Source organism: Scaptodrosophila lebanonensis, unplaced genomic scaffold (genome assembly GCF_003285725.1).
Source record: "Scaptodrosophila lebanonensis strain 11010-0011.00,11010-0021.00 unplaced genomic scaffold, SlebRS2 tig00001415-arrow-pilon, whole genome shotgun sequence".
Lineage (NCBI taxonomy): Eukaryota > Metazoa > Arthropoda > Insecta > Diptera > Drosophilidae > Scaptodrosophila > Scaptodrosophila lebanonensis.
In genome coordinates this window covers 8,707,929-8,724,918 of record NW_022060742.1, presented here as the reverse complement: position 1 = coordinate 8,724,918, position 16,990 = coordinate 8,707,929, and the positions used below count along the sequence as shown (strand labels likewise).

At 35.3% G+C, this 16,990-nt stretch overlaps 1 protein-coding gene and 1 long non-coding RNA gene across 3 annotated transcripts in view; both read right to left on the bottom strand.

Annotated features, from left to right (window-relative positions):
* LOC115632387 overlaps positions 1-16,990 on the bottom strand; it is a 69,260-nt gene that overhangs the window by 36,351 nt on the left and 15,919 nt on the right. The window lies entirely within an intron of this gene.
* Positions 435-755, bottom strand: LOC115632389. The gene is made up of 2 exons (XR_003996286.1): positions 676-755; positions 435-615 (listed from the first exon to the last, which is right to left on the bottom strand). It is a non-coding gene; the product is annotated as an uncharacterized LOC115632389 (long non-coding RNA).

The window sequence follows — 16,990 nt, the reverse complement described above, 5'->3', positions numbered from 1 at the left end:
TTCAATACATAGTTTAACCTTCCTTGAACTGACTGTTGAACTGCTGAAATATCAAACTTTAATCATACATTATGCTAAACTTTTATTAATAAAGCTCAAAATGAATATTTAATTAAATAGACTTTTCTTTTTACAAAAAGTACTGTGTAGTTAGGGCTGTCCTGGTAAACTTTTCACACAGTTCTGGTAAGTGAGACCGGATCTTGAAGCGCCATAATTACGGTATTCTTAATAATTGACAGTAATTTCAACCTTATTTTTTCGGATAAGTTAAGCTTTAAAATTACTGTTTAAAATTAAATTGAGCGGGTAAAGCTTCTTGATTCAAACATTAAATACTTTTCTTAAGTACGGAGAGATTGTCGATTTCCGTACAATGTGTGGAATTGGAATTAGCAATGCCCTGACTTTCTACTTACAAAAAGCCGTACTAGGTGAGAATCAAATTCGCATTTTTTCGTTAAAATTCATTTTCTTAATGTACTAATATGTATTATATACTATAGTACATTCTTATACCGTTTACTGGTACGATCTACTTGGATGGTTTGGGACATTTTTGGAATCCCGTGTCACAGAAAACTGTAGACGCATCGGCACAAGTTAAAGCAAGAGCTAATATTATAATTTTTATAATTAGTAATATAGTAGTAGTAAATATACAATATTACGTACCCATGAGGAGAGGAAATATAAAAGAATTCATCGTCCTATCAAGTCAATGTAAGAAATAGATTACGTCTAATTGAAACAACTTAATATAACAAAGTGTTCTTAATAAATATTTCTACGGTGTCTTAAAACGCCTTAATGTCACCGTAACGTGAGGCCAAGCGTGAACTAAACAATAATAGAAAGCTAGAGCTGAGCAGACCCAACTCTTATATACCCTATACCTACTCCTTAACAAAAGTGAAAAAACAACTATCTGAATTGTTTCTATACGTGTTTATATGTATGTGAGTTAAATTTGTTGAAGTTTTTTCATTGATCCAAAAAATTTTAATTTTTTGGCCCCCCCTTTGTTAAAATCTGCCTACGCCCTTGTGTATAATGTGCATAACGACCAATACACGAATTTGGTCATTTCCAATCGTGCTAAATGGAATAAAGTCGTTAAACAATATAAGAGATTTTTCATTTTCGAACCCTGTATAATCAAAACTGTGTAAAAACAGAATTAGGTGTATTAATAAAGGAAAACTTAAATATATTTCATATGGCACTTTGGATTTTTATTTACGTACGACATCTAATAATGTCTAAAACGTTCACAAATTGCAGTTTTATCGTTTCGCTGAGTGTATTTAAGAGCCTATCTGAAATCGATTTAGGCCAAATCGACTGCACTTTTCAGCTTCTAAGCGGCCACTTCAAGTCGCAGTCGAGTGTCGGCACTCCTTCGCTACCTCTTACCCTCATCCCGGTACTACCACTATCGGCACTCACTATTCCCATTCAACTTTACACGTTGCGACATAAAATCCTATGGCATTTAATGCATGCAAGAAACACTATACTACACTTATTTTATAGCCGCAATTTTGTGTGTTAAATCTGTGTCAACAGCAGCTGCTGTCCTCCGCTCCCCTCCCCACAGCCAGACCCCTCTTAGCAGCGACAGCAACAGCTTACCAGTTGCGTGTTAGCCTGTTAACTTGACTCGACTCGTGCTTTTGTTGTTTTGTGGTGCATTTTGCATGTCATGTGACATTTACAACGCTGACATTTTTTCACAGTAATTCATATTTTTGCAGAAATCCACTTTCCCCCACTCCCCGCCCTACTTGCTGCTTACCCAACCCACTGTTGACATATGTAAATTTTCAACAGCAGCCGACAAATTATGCAGGATTTAATTTTACAATTTGAGGCTGGCTAGCAATCCTTTTTTGTTCACCATTTTTTTTGAATTTTTTTTTTTAACATTCTTCCACTTGTTTATTAAATTGCACACGTTACACATTCGCCACGTAAGCCCATAAGCCATTTGGCTCCCTGCCTTTGCAGCTGACGGCGCTCAAAATAATGAACAGCTCAGCAGCTTTAAGGGCCAAAAAATGTTGGAAAACAAGCAAAAAAAAAATCGTTGTAGAAGGAAAAATCGATGGCGCGTCGACGTCAGAGCAAAAATGAAACGTAGCTGCGAAAAACAATTGAAGTGCTCAAGTGTGTGCAGAACAAAGCGCGGACAAAACAACGAAAATAGAAAATCGCAATCAACATATGCACAAAAATGGAGCAAATGCCGCAAAGCGTTGTGTTCCGCTCAGCTCAGATACCTTTTCACGGCGGGGGTCATGCGGAAAGTTTCAAAAGTATACATGAAGGTTTTCTTAAGCCTTTGTGACAAACCGATTCAGAGTTTTGAAGGATTTTGTTTTTTCTTACTATAGTTTTATTTTAAAACAAATGCATATAAGAGTTATGGAAATCATTGTATCCCAGAAAAAAGAAAACTTATATACTATTCTATGATTTCGGAGAAGAAACCTATGCCGAAGTTGGCAGGTTTGTGGAATATTCTAACACAATGATTTGTTAAAAAATAAGGAAACCGAGGAGGAATGTCCATAACAACTTCATTGGAGGTTAGGAAATTGATTTGCCATTTGCCCTCCAAACTTTCTACGGAACTAAAAATATAACTTTTCACCTGTGTTTATTTTTGTGTTCGATCAATCGGAATTGTCAGCAGTTAACATTTATTGAATCTGCTAAATCAAGTTCGACTTGACTGGATTGCTAAAACTTTTAAGCTGACCCTCGTTTGAGGCGCACGCCTCAACACCTCGCATCTCGTACCTCGTTTATTTTCCATTGACTGTATATGCCGCCATTTATATTTGTTGCGTGCATTTCGAAAACAAAAGCGTGACAGAGCAGAAAAAAGAGGAAAAATGGCGATGAAAAAAGGCTCGCAAGAACTACTGCAGTTTCTATAGCAACAACCACAAGGACTGCAAGAAGCAGACCAAGAAGTGGAAGCAGTGGAAAAGGGAGTGAGGATAGGGGGGGGTGGGGGGAGAGCACTTGAAACTGGCAAAAGCATCGAATTGCATTCGTTCAGTGTGGTAAGTATTTGTATGTGCCGCCTCTAACCAATTCACATTCCTCATCCCAAAGCACCAAACCCTCGTCTCAAGCCCTCCCCATCCCCCAAAGCAAACATATTTCCATTTTAAGAGCATGAGAGACAAGTCTGAGGCATAAGAGAAAACTCATTAGTGCGTTGAGAAAATAACTTGAAGCATAAATTGCAAGACAGCTGCGGATGCCGAGGATGCGCCTCTGAAATTGAAAATTTATAATATCCGTTTAGACGTTTGCATGATGGATATATGAAGGCAAATCGCACAGGACGAAGGGTATATTGTGGAGGGAAGCTAAGGAGGGCAGTAAAATGAAGAAAGTACGCGCACTTCACTTCACTTCAATTGCTGTTGATGTTTTCATGTGGCAAACGTTTCTCAGTCTGCCGTATTTGCTTTCCAAGGCGAGATGTTCTATTGCACACTCACGGGGCGTATGAGTAATGCCAAAGTCCTTAAGGCAGCGCCGTTAGTTGCGCATTTAAAGAAATACGATTTAATAAAAACTTTTTAATAAGTTGCAACGACGTTATTTAGCACAAAAACTTGCCAAGTGGCTAGGCAAAAGTGCAATGTTGGCAAGCGTACATTACCGACTACATTTTGGAGTGTGTGGATGTATGCGAACGTGTATGTGTGTGTGTGTGTTTATGTGAGTGTGCAGAAATTTAAGCGACTTCCTGTGCAGTGAAGTCAAGTCAAGGAGCAGGAGTTGCAGCTGCTGCAGTGGCAGGCAGCAACATTAGCAACACTTAAGGACACTTTTGCAACAGGAAGCAAACAAGCAAACTTACACACACACACACATACTCTTTTGCACACATACCGCACATATTTGAGTGTATATATTGCAAATACAGTCAAGCATCTGCATACAAATTTAATCTATGGGAATCCGATATTATGTGCTTGAAAACAAATTAAATAAGAAACCTTAAAGAATTAAATCTTTAAATAATTATTTCAAAAGTTCGATAATCCTAAACTCTTATTTTTGTATGGTAATATACGATATATGTGCCTACTGCTAATTTTCTTTTTGAATTTTGAACTTGAGTAAAAGTAAACCGATTTCGAAAAAAAGCCTTCTTGTAGGGAAGATGGTCCTAATTATAAAATGTATATTGGTAGAGTTAGGAATTTTTTGAAAAATTTTACATTTTTATTTCATGTAACGCCTTTGAATGTCGGCTTAAAGCGTGGGGAAGAATGTTTCAGCTTTGTATTTAATATTGTATAAGGATATACAAAAAAAAACGATTTTTTTATTATTCACTTTCCGCAAACAGATTCTTGATTTTGATTATAAATCTAGCTCAAGGCGCTATGTGTAGACTTTTTAAAGGATTATTATCTTAAGAAGCTATCTCAGATGCTAGGAGAGCAGTTTGTAAACGAATTAAATGTGTAGACTTTTTAAAGGATTATTATCTTTAGAAGTTGCTAGGAGAGCAGTTTGTAAACGAATTAAATTTTGCTGAACTAGTTAAAAAGAATGTTTATATTCTTGTGTAAAAAGTATGGAAAAAAGTTGCTATTCACGGAAATGAAATCCTTAACACAGTAGAAGGCTAGTTCCAAATAAGAAACTTAAATATAGCAAGAAATATCGCTTGTGAAAGGTGAGCCAACTTTCCTCAGTTGCGCTGCAAGAAATAAACTTTAACACGAACAAAGAAAATTCTTACAATGTGGAAAAAGATTTACAAGAAAAAATGTAGGCGTCTGCCTTTTTTCTATTTCGTTTGTTCTCAAAGTATTTCTCTTGAAATGATTTTTTAATAAGTATGAGGTTCGTTTCTAAGAAATCTGTCTGTATATAAAGTCAACGCTGTTCTGCACGCAAGCAAGTGGCCATCGAGTGTAAAATTAAACATTAAGTTAATTTGTAAAGTGCATGAGAAGCAGAAGCAAAAGCAATTGCAAGGCTGAAAAATGTGATACCATTTTTTTTTGCTGATCCATCAACGAATAGCTAAGGCCACAACCGAGAAAAAGTTGAGAATGGAGATGAAGACGGTTAAACGGTGATTTGCGGCGATTGGGAGTGTCGTGTCGAGTCTGCTCCTGCTTTTGATTGAACCATCAATTGCTAAGTAGGGATATGTCAGTCCAGTGGTGAAAGGAGCTGGCATGTCATGTTTTTTCTGCTTCTACTGCGTCGACGGCATTGTTGTCGAAATTGCAGCTGACAGACGGCATTAAAAGTAGCAAATTAAATTGTCAGCGGCATTTGTGGCTGCCCGTTAAAATACTCAAGGGTATGCGTGTCCGTTGAAGTTAAAGTGTGGCCTGATGGTCATTCATTAGGTGACCGCAAAAGCCCATCGAAATAGCTTAATTCACTTGCCATAAATGCCGGCATGAATATACGAGTACGGGTATGTAATTTTGCGTGTGCGTGTATGAGTGTGTGTGTGTGTGTGTGTGTGTGTGTGCGTGGTCTGTGTAATAGATGTCATTGCGGTCATTCCAAAGAGTGCAAGGAGTGAGTGGCAGAGCAGAGGGAGCATGCAAATTACATTTCATGGTAAATTACAAAATTGTGGCGAAACGGAAAAAAGTGTGCTAAAGTGGCACTTGCATGCGTTTCAGTTAAGGATGGGGCAAAAATTCCACCCATGCACCTTTTTGGTGGGACGAATATTTTGAAATGGAGATAAACTTAACAGAGAAATGCAGAAATTGTTAGATATTTGAATTCTTTTAGTATTTAGAGAAACAAAATTATTAATATGCGAAAGCAAATAAAAAAAATAATTGTGAAAAATTGTAAATACTTGCATGGGAACTAATTCAACAATGTGCGTGTGAGATTCATTTAATAATTTTTAAAATTTAAGAAAATAAAAGCTAACAATTATTTTTAATAGGCCATCCTTCATAGTATGTTTGTCTACAGCTTTTATTTTTTCCGAGAAATAATGAGCAGACATGTATAGATCGACCGTTCCATATTAATGTTTAATAATATATGTATTCCTAATTCTGTTTTTACAAAGTAGATTGGTTCCAGACAAAGTCGTGTATAAAATATACATTGATCATATGCATAATAAATCGTTCTAAATGGAATAACCATATATAACATTTTTTATTTTCAATTCGTATTAAAACCATTTAAAAAAGACCGTGTAAAACAGAATTAGGTGTACAAATAAATACACTCATCCATATTGATGAAATTTTTGAAAAAAAAAGAAAATTCCATATGCATTGTACATTAAAATTTGTTAGCTACTAAAATCGGTTCAAAATATTCCTCAAGTTAGTTTTTTGAAAAATTTTGAAGCGACATCTTGATTACAAAAACCATAATATTTTTCCAAAAACACAATACTTATCAATCAAAACTTATTGAAACCCTGAGTCCGTAATTACTTCAATATTTATTACAAATTAAATCTATATATATATATAAATAGTTGTTTTTATTTTTGAATTATACACAAATGGATTTTGCTTATTCGTTTTTTCAAGTACCAAATATTTAAATATTTTTTTTGATACTCAACATGAGCTTATTTTTATTTTACCAAGACCAAAAAATACACCCTTTTTTGTGGATCAAATTGATTAATGGTTACACCCTAATAAAATAAGTAAATTTAAATAAATTTAGTAATTATGCGATGTTAAGTAAAAATTGTACTATTTAATTTATTGGGAAACTATGTGGTCGCCTCAACTTAAAACAATGCGAAAAGTTGTATTTTCTTTATGGTTTTTCTGTTCAATAGTTGGAAAATTGAAGCTTGACCACAGTCAAAAGCACGAGCCATGCTCACCCCTAGTATGCGTGTGTGTGCGTGTGTGCTGACCACGCCTCTTTTTGAAGCCAACAATATGTTTTTGCTTGTCCATTTTTATGCCAGCTGTGCAATTTGTGTCACATTGCCGCTGCACGCACAGACACGTTCGAAGCTCAAATTAGAGCAGAAAACGTGCGCGCTTTACGCCCCTGCAGCTACTGGACAAATGCAGGGGCAGCAACAACAATTGTTGTTGTAGTTGTACAATAGCAAGAAAGTTGTATAAATTGAGACAACACATGCGGAAGTGCAGGGCGCAAACGAACTAACTAAGAGCCACTTACTTACATTTATAAGCCACGAAAACCACTACACACGCTTTTTTTGCTATTTACTCAGCGGGAAAAAAGGCGAGCATGCTCACAAACGCACACTATCTCCTAGATACGTATATGTATCTGTATATATTTGAAGACAAATGGCAGGCTGCAGGGCAAATGTGGAAAGCAGCCGGGCAGGCAGGCAGGCAGGCAGACTGCACGCCACTCGTCACAGTTGCTTATCTGGCGGATGCGCCACCGCTGCCATCACTAAGCGACTGAGAGAAGTTCCACTTGCACAACACTTTTTTTTAGCTCCACGTCCTTTTATTTTTTGTCGCGCGCACACTTCACACTTCCTGCTTTATAGCCAGGACCCAGATAATAGAGATGAGCTATTAATATCACTGAATATTTAAATAGAGCGTCAGAGCCTGCGTCTATGATTCTAAGTAGTTGGGTTAGCTTCAATTATTGATGTCGCTTTGATGTCCGTCATTGTTATTTTGGTTTATTGGCAACTTGTTTAAAGCAGTTATATATTTAAAATGAAACATGTTTGATATTTAACGAAAAAGAGGGAAATGCAAAGTAACAAAGTCTGTGGATTTCTATGTTGTCCGGACAACAGAGTCTACAATTGGAAAGAAAGCGAATTATTAGAATTATTATTTGTCCGACAGATTTCATTGAACAACCTACATTTTTTAAGAAACGGGCATGCATTTTGCGTCTGTCTGAGAGCCACATTCTCGGATTGAAATACCCCAACCAAAAAAGATTGACTTTGAAAATAAATGAAATTTTGAATAGAGATCGAATAACAAAACAAATACAACCATATAAGAAAAGAATATTCAAAGATATGTTTTTCAAATTTTGAAAAACAACTTCAAAATGTGTTTACAATAAGTCTTTTAGCAATCAAACATCAAGTGCAATGTGTAATGTGCTTGGGACAACTGATTTGTTATGATTCTTAGCTGATTTTTCGGTTCTAGAAGAACATTTGCTGCTTAGGTGCAACATTTTAATTTAATTTTAATAATGCAGTCATGAACGATATCAAATGAAAACAGTTTTGTGACTTCTTCACAGTTTTCTGAATTCCGCTCATCACTGACTAACACGCAGCACATCGACACGCCTTTTGGGCTGCACTCGCTCGCTTATCAAGTGCCATTTTTCATGCTTTTCCAGCGTCGCCATCATCAGCAGTTGTTGTTGTTGTTGCTGGCTCTGCTGTCGCTGCTACTGCTGATGTCGCTGTCGTCGTTGTCGCCGCCGTTTTGTCACTTGGGCTTGAAAACCGCAAGACCGAGCATATTGTCATGCTGCTGCCGCTCGCTGCTAAGAAAAAGCAAGTTGGAGTTTGCTTATTCACACATTTTTCACACATGCACAGGCAGCGTAAGAAGAGGGAACAGAAAAAGCAGCAAAGAGTTGGTGTTGCACAAAAAAAAAAAAAAAAAAAAAAATTGCTCCTGTGGTGCCTTTGTCTACCATTGCTCAGACAGAAGGCAAAGTAACCGCCTAGCTGCCATCAAAGTGGCTTTGTTCGTGTGCTCTGACATGGTAGTGCACAAATGCATATATAGTGTACATATATATAAATATATGTACAGCACTATATACATGTATAGTTTGTGTGTATTTTTCACACTTTAGCAACCAACGGGGCGTATGCGGAATGCGCCCCATGGAGCATTAATTTCATTTACACCAATTGCCAAAATCTCAGTTAATTAGTTGCAGCTCCTTCAGCGCCTCTTACTGTACCGAATGGTTAACTCTGCCCGGCTCTCCACTATTTTATTGTTTTATTGCAAGTCAAGTCGCTGTACTGTGACCTCTTTAGCTGGCTTGCTGCTTTGCCTGGCCTGCCTCGTGGCAGCGCTTTAACTTGCCATGGAGTTGACAAGAACACAGCACGAAAGTTGTGCTCCCAGGAAAATCGGCACGAGAAAAATGGTTAAATTCTGGACTAGCCCCTCCATGGCTCACATATGCTCTTTAGGCAGAAATTAAAAATAAATCGAAAATATATTTAAAATTATTTAATAATTAACTGGTTTTGAGTTGGATCAATAATATGTATTTTTTCGACAATTAGAGAAACAGTTTTTGAGTTTTTTAAAATAACATTTAATTTTTGCCTAAATATCGAATTTTAAGAACTTTCGGTTCTATTTTTGTTTTGCTGTCTTTTTTAGAACTTGCAAGTTTTTATCACGTCGTATTATTGAAATTTTGTATTGATATTATGATTCAAGTTGCTTCTAAATGCTTTAAAACAGTTTTTCTATAAGTAAGGAACCTAATTACAAATTTAAAATTGAGAGATATTAAAATATGAGATATAAAAATATATAAGCTTGGTTACCATACAACTGAAAATGTATTACTGTAGTTGTAACTATTGAGACACTAAATGAATTGTTTAATAAAGTTTCATCATTTTAGAGGGTGGCAAAGACTTTATATTGCTTTAACGCTCATTTTGTATGTCCTTCAAGAAAGTATTTTTCTGTTAATGTTTATAGAAATTATATTGAAGAAGTAACGCAATTTTGTCGCATTTTTGTTCTCTAAATTCCATTCTGCATTAAAATGTAGACCCGAATCCAATATGCAATGCTAAGTTTATTAAAATTTTGGAGTACCGCAAAGTTATACTGATTTTTTTTTAATTTCCAAATTTAATGACTGTAGCTCTCAGACGTTCCATCTAGACGAAGTAAAAATAACTCATTTTTGATTTTAATAAAGCACTAATTTTCTTTTAAGAAAAAACTTCTAATTTAAGTGCACATTATTTATTTTTAATGACGAAATACCCTTTTGAATTTACTTTTAAATAAGAATTTTGAATATTTCTAACCCTCTAAAATTTAAATTAGACACAATGCGCCTATGCAATACAAAATTATACTTTTTTTGGGCATAGTCTCTATTTTTTTTTTTCGTAAGATGAAGACCAACAGACAGACTTTTTGAATTTTTCTTCACGTGTTGCAACAAGCTCAGTGATTTCAGTGTAACTTTTTACACTTTTCCAATAGGGTATAAGCCACACAGTCCCATTGCAACAGAAGCTATTGCTGCGCTCCAGAGCGCGGTGCGGATGTGCTTCACATGCTCCAGTTGCGCCCGGGTTCCGACTACCACAGCAACAATAAACAGAGCGGCAGCAGCAACAACAACAACAACAACAGTTACAGGAGCAGCAGCAACAACAATGGGAATAGCGCTGGCTCAAATGAGTTCTATCAGCGTATGCCACTCGTCCGCCACTTCAACATGTCGAGCGTAACTTTTACTGTTGAATATGCGGCCAGTTCTTCAGACGTCCTGCTCCGGCGAGCCTCCACAAGCTCACAGCTCTTGCTGCTATTCCTACTCCTCCTACTCCTCCACTGGTTTGCAATTTATGAAAAATAACACAGAGATTTAAGCAATGTTTATGCTGCTGACTTTGCTCACCTGCACGGACTCTGTAGCTTGCACTTTATTGCCATTGTTGTTGTTGTTGTTGTGGCTGCTGATTCTGTTCTGGTTGTTGTGGTCGTTGTTGTAGCAATGCCTGCTGACATAGATTTTCATTGTCTTTCCACAGTCGCTGGGCTCAGTGTCCCAATATTTTTCTGCCATTTTCCCTCTAATTTAAGTGCAATGTGTTTTTGTGCGGTTAGCAAAAAATGCTCTTTATTTATATTTATTTTCATAGCGTGCTGACTTTCATTTTTATTGTACACTGTGGCTACACTAAGTGGGCGTGCTGGTTTAGAAACTAAATAGGGAAAAAATGCCTTAAAAGTGAAACTTGTTTTCTGTTGATCTAACACATTTATTTTTATAACTTATATTTATTTTTATTATTTATATTTATTTATTTTTATTTTTATTTAATTATTTTTATTTCTTTATTATTTTTATACAAATCTATTTCAAACATAAAAAGGTGGTAGTATAACATTTTTTTATCAAAGGCAATATACGCACTTTGTATCCTTGTATTAGGGAAGATACTTATATTTGTTTCTTCAGCATTTAAAACATTAAATGTGCAGAAATCGTCTTCGTTGTGTCCCTCACGCTATCCTATATTAATATGGAATAAAATCTTGTGCACACTTTCGTATATAGCTTAAAGAGCACTGAAATAATTTAGTTTTTTAACCCAAAATTGTTTGCCGTTCCAACCAATTTAACAATTTAAAAAGCAATATTTCCCCCTTTATTTGCTTCTCTAGAAATGTTGCTTGCAGCGTATTCTTCAGTCTTGGAACCCCAATTTGCGCTCAGTTGTTATTCCCATTTTCGTTTTATTTTTATTTTTTTGTGCTTTATTTGGCTTCATTTTTTTTGTTCGCTTCGTCGTATTTGCGCATTGTAATTATTTAAAGTGGTTTTTGGCGCTGAAAGCGTTTAAAAGCATTAAAGCTTTGCGTGCTCCCTTGAGTGTGGTCGGCATGAAGCGCCAAAATGTTTGTAGTCCCCGTCCGGAGTTTGTTGGAGTTTTGCATTTTGCGCGCGAAATTGTAAAAGTCTTTGCACGCTTGCTGAGATTTTGTTTGATATTTTCAATATTTTTTTTGTTTGACTGTGGGAGTTTGGGCGTTTAACGACTCATAAATTCATGTGCGGGGCCGCCAACAACAGCTGTTACAGCGAACGGCGTACTGACCAAGGCAGCCATACATATTCTAACAGTGCATGCTGACGCCATTTTGTACTCAAAAAAAAAAAAAAAAAAAAAACCGGAAAGTATAAATATTGCACTCGACGGGCTCTCGTCGTGCACACATGGCCGCAAATGGCTTGAGCGTACCCTGAGTTATGGGAGCATTTGTGAAAGGCAAAAGGCGCGTGAATGCGTTGAAAACACAATCAGTGTATATACATACACAGTATATATATATGTGTGTGTGCGCTGTAAGCATTATGCGTCCTACTTGATTGATTACATTTGCTTCCATTACCAAATGCAGTCCTTTGCAAGGTTTTACACTTTATTCCGTTTTAGCTAAAAATAAATTAAGCTTTAATCTGATATATTTGTAGACTATGCTCTCTTTTCTTTTAATCATGCATTCAGTCTTAAAAATCAATTTTGAATTTTCCTTGGAACTCATAGATTAACAAAATTTAATTTAATAAGTAATAATAAGTGTCAAAAAATGAACTTACCACTTCTCATTTGCGTACATTTTAGAATAATAAAATATTTCAGCATTGGAGTTACGTTTAAGCGTTTCAGTTGTTACAAAAGGATTTTATTGTATTTTATGAAAAACACAGATCGAGCGACAATGGAATAAAAATTTTGTTTCAGAATTTGAATTTGACATAGAGTCAGCTTTAATATATTTCTGTACAATCCATTTATTGCATTGATTCACTAACATACACGTATATGCAAATCATTTTAGTTTAGAAATAAAATTTTACATTGCCCTTAATGCTATAACTTTTCAAACTGAAATATTTCTTTCGCTACAAATTAAAGCGACTGGTGAGGAAGCCGAAGAGAAGTCGAATTACATTTTTTATATTGTTTTTTGTTGTTGTTAGTAATGCTTGATAGCTATCTTTAATCAAAATGTCATATCGATGTAGTTTTAAAATATTATTAAACCATTGAATGTTGTAGTTAGGGAAGAAGTTAAATAAATGAAAATACAAGTAGATCACTAGTTTTAGTTGTTTATATGGTTAAATCATCAATAATTAAATAATTAAATAATAATTAAATAAATATGATTTAGCATTGCATTTCTTAATATTAATGCAATGTCTTACAATAAAGCACTTTATTTGAATATTTAAAGTTGTTAATAAACCAGCATTTTTATATTACATATAATTAGTTTGTTACATTTATTTAATGCATTTAAATTTGAGTCTGAGACGTAGAAAATATTGAATTTTTGTAATACATAATTCTTTAAAAGAAATAATTTGAAGTATGTACATATATATGTGACTATTTGATAATTTTGGGAAATTTCTAACGAGCACGCATGTGCATCCTTATTAGGATTTTTTTTGTTCCTTTTTAAATCAACAGCCATTTGCAGAAATTTTCTAAACTTTAATTCCACCCTTGACATGATTAGCGGTTGAATTTGATGCCATCTGGTTTTACTTTATGAGTCGAACAAATTGCTGTGCTCCTTGGCAGGATCTTTGCATATGCATGGGTATAAAACGTTCATCCTGTGCCGGGGATTTTGCATTTGCACTTAAATTACATTTGCTTGCGAGTGCGCAGCGTAAAAGTAAAGCACGAGATGCGAAAGTTGCCAAGTTGCATGTTGAATTTGACACGAGCGCCAGGACACGGACCCAGGCCTATATACACATTAATATATACATATTTATTTTTATGTATGTGTGTGTATATATGTATGTAGAAGAGAGAAAGAGGAGCAGCTAGAGCCCGAGTGGGACAGTTTCCTCAGTTAATGAGCTGAGTGAGTACTTACACAAAATTAAGTGTTGTCCTACTTCAGTCGCTGACTTGGCAAACATGTCTAAAAGTAGACACGGCCCGCACAGACACAGACACACACACACACAAACACACATCTAGAATGGCACAAAGGAAATGGAAAAAGCAGCGCACAACACAAATAAAAAGTAACGGAGCAACAACAATAAGAACAACAACAACAAAATGAGAAGACGGTAGCTGAGCAGTTGCACAAAGCTCTGAGAACATTGCGTTGAAATCATAAAGTTGAGATAAGTTTTCTTTTCATTAAAAGTGGGCATTTTCTTACATTGGGTGGATGGGGTGGTCTGGTGCTCCACCAGTCGCTGCTTGGTCAGGAAACAGGCAGAGCAACAGCAGCAGCAACAACAACAACAACAATCAGATCGTTGTTGTACACGCGTGTAACGTTCTCGGAATTTGTTTATTAGGCAGAAAGGAAAATTTGTACGTTGAGTAGGGCAGCTTTTTGTTTTGTTTGCCTGACACTTTTTATGTTCTTATTGTTATTGTCATTACTGTTGTTATTGTTGCTGTCCATGTCAATTTTGCAAAGAGAATGAAATTTAAAACAGTTGGGATATGCGGTAAATATTCAGTAACACATACACGCTTTTACATCTGATACGCACTATAGTACTTGTATTGTGCGGATGTGACAGAAAAATTAAACGAAGACGAAATTGTTTTTCCATATATCCACACAGCACGCGCATCCAACAATTTTTCCCACGCATTCAAAAATATGTATTTTATATTTGTTGTCATCAAATTGAATCATTTTATTTATTTCTATTTGTATTATTATTGATTATTTTGGAAATGTGTGTAATAGTTGTGTGAATAAGCAACATAATTTTTCTTTTACGAACATTTATTTGTATGATTATTCTTGTTTTATTTTTTTTTTAAACAGAACTCATCATTTTATTGAGTAATTTAATATTGTATTTTTATTGATAAATTTTCTTTGATTTATTTATTTTGACGTGTGTAAATGTTTTTGATATGAAGTCATTTATTTAAGCCATTTCATTGAGTATTATTGTACTATTGATTATAGATTTTAACATCTCATTAATAATGCAGATGATACCCATTCAAATAAAGCTTAAATTATTATTGTGATATGAGAGCAGGTTTTGAATTGTTTAAATTTGTTCATTTTTTATCCACATGGCATATTTTGAAAGTTGTCCTAATAGGAGTAGAGTTTTTACGATATTTATACATTTTTAAATAGCACTCGTAGTTTAATGGTGTAATTTTTTTTTTGTGAATATTTAAACCTTTCACTTGTTTGATTTATTTGAAATGTAGAAGCAAAATAACAAATAAACAAAAACTCAAGTCATTTGTTAGGTTCACCTTTCTTTGAAGTATTTTCACAATTTCATTTATTTTCCCATTCATTAAACTATAAGTCTTCATAAAATATCAACTAATGAGGTTCCAAGTAAATTCAAATACATATCCTTTACGCATCGAACATTATCGAAGCATTTTATATATACATACTTATCAATATTTACGTGCTTGGCAAATTTATGGCCCAGGTAACTGCTGATGAAGTTTCTGCAATTGCTATTGATTATTGACTATGATGATGATGATGATGATGACAATAATTGTCTGCAAATCCGTCTAGCAATTTTTGAAGTCTGGCAAGCAGCCACGTGCCCAGTGCATATATCGTTCACTCATGCATTAAGCCACCCCATGACCGACCCTATAAGTCACCCCCTCTAAGTGATTGGTGAAATGTATTTGCATAATTTCTACAGATTTTCAATGGCTGTCATGCATAATGTGGCTTGAACGACAACGTCAAGTGTCGGCTGGCAAGCCACAGCTGCAGTGCAAAGTAAGCCAAACGAACGAAGGAACGTTGAAACGATCGACTGAGTGAATACCCTCCTACACCTCCCTTCCTTTCCATTCAAGCAATCATCCATCGGACCCTACACACATGTGTGTGAACATGCCAGTTAGCTCAACACTTTCAACACATGGACCCACTCGCACAGACATATAGACCGCATATTTTGCATGCGAATATTTTATGCAGATTTATGTCAACATTCATGAGTTGCCTTCCAAGTTGATGTTACTACGTGCGTGGCATGGATTTTAAGAGCCAGCCACGTGCATTTATTAAATTAGTGTAAGGAATAGTTGGCGCCCGAATATTCTAATATTCAATGCACACCCAAAGTGGGCTGACCATATGTGTATTATAGATAAGGTCAGCGAGGTCCTTAATGGTGGATGGTTGTCTTTTAATATTTTATGCGGCCATCACCATTAATCAGAGCTTGGGACAGACATTTTTCTGCAGCACTGTAATTTATTTATGCACTGCTCTGCTTTAGAGACAGGAAAATATTACAGATAACTTTAAAAAGAAAAATAACATAAGATTTCGATTTTGGTCTAGGGAAGTAATGTTAGACACTCCTTTTTTGAGGCCTTTAGTCTTCTTTTAGCATTTAAATTTCATCCTTTTTGTTTTGGATATTTTGGATTGATTTAACAAGCTTATAGCACATTAAAAAATAACTCCTGATTTCAAATTAGAGAGAAGCAGTTTTAAAAATAATCGCATTCGATATTGATTCTATTTTGAAAGCCGAATCAAATGTTTCAATATTGCTGCTTCTTTAAAGTTTAAGATTTATTATATTTGAAATATTGTTTTTCAAAAGACACTGTCATTGATTCACTTTGGATCTTGAAGAATTGGGACTAATTCCCTTTTGATTATTTTCATTTAATGTGAGTACATTTTTATCCACCTTTCCGGAAATCACGTGCGAATTTATGGCAATAAGCCACAGCTAAACATTGCATGCATTCGCTATATGTATATACTTAGTATATGTATATATATTCTATGTATTTATATGAGAAAGGCTATTACTTTCTGCTTGAGGTTGCCATGCGTAACAAATGAACGAGCTCATGGTGCCTTGTTAAGCAAACTGTCGCACATATTGTTTGACAAATTGCTTACTGTACATTAAGCAACAACAAAAGGGTCGCGCGCCCAATGGCAATGCCAATGCATGGGTTGTCTGTTTATATAAAACATATACATTTATGTATTTATATTTAACAGGCTGAGGAGGAGCCATGATGAGCGAGCGAGCGCTAAAGGGTAAACAAATTCGAGCGAAATTGATAACATGGTCGCGCAGCTATGTAACACACACACACACACACATGCGAACATACTATATATATATAAATATATGTGTGTGTGTATGTGTATGTGTATGTAGAGCAGCCGACAAACAAACAACGTGAAGTTGATGTCTGTTTGTCAGAGGT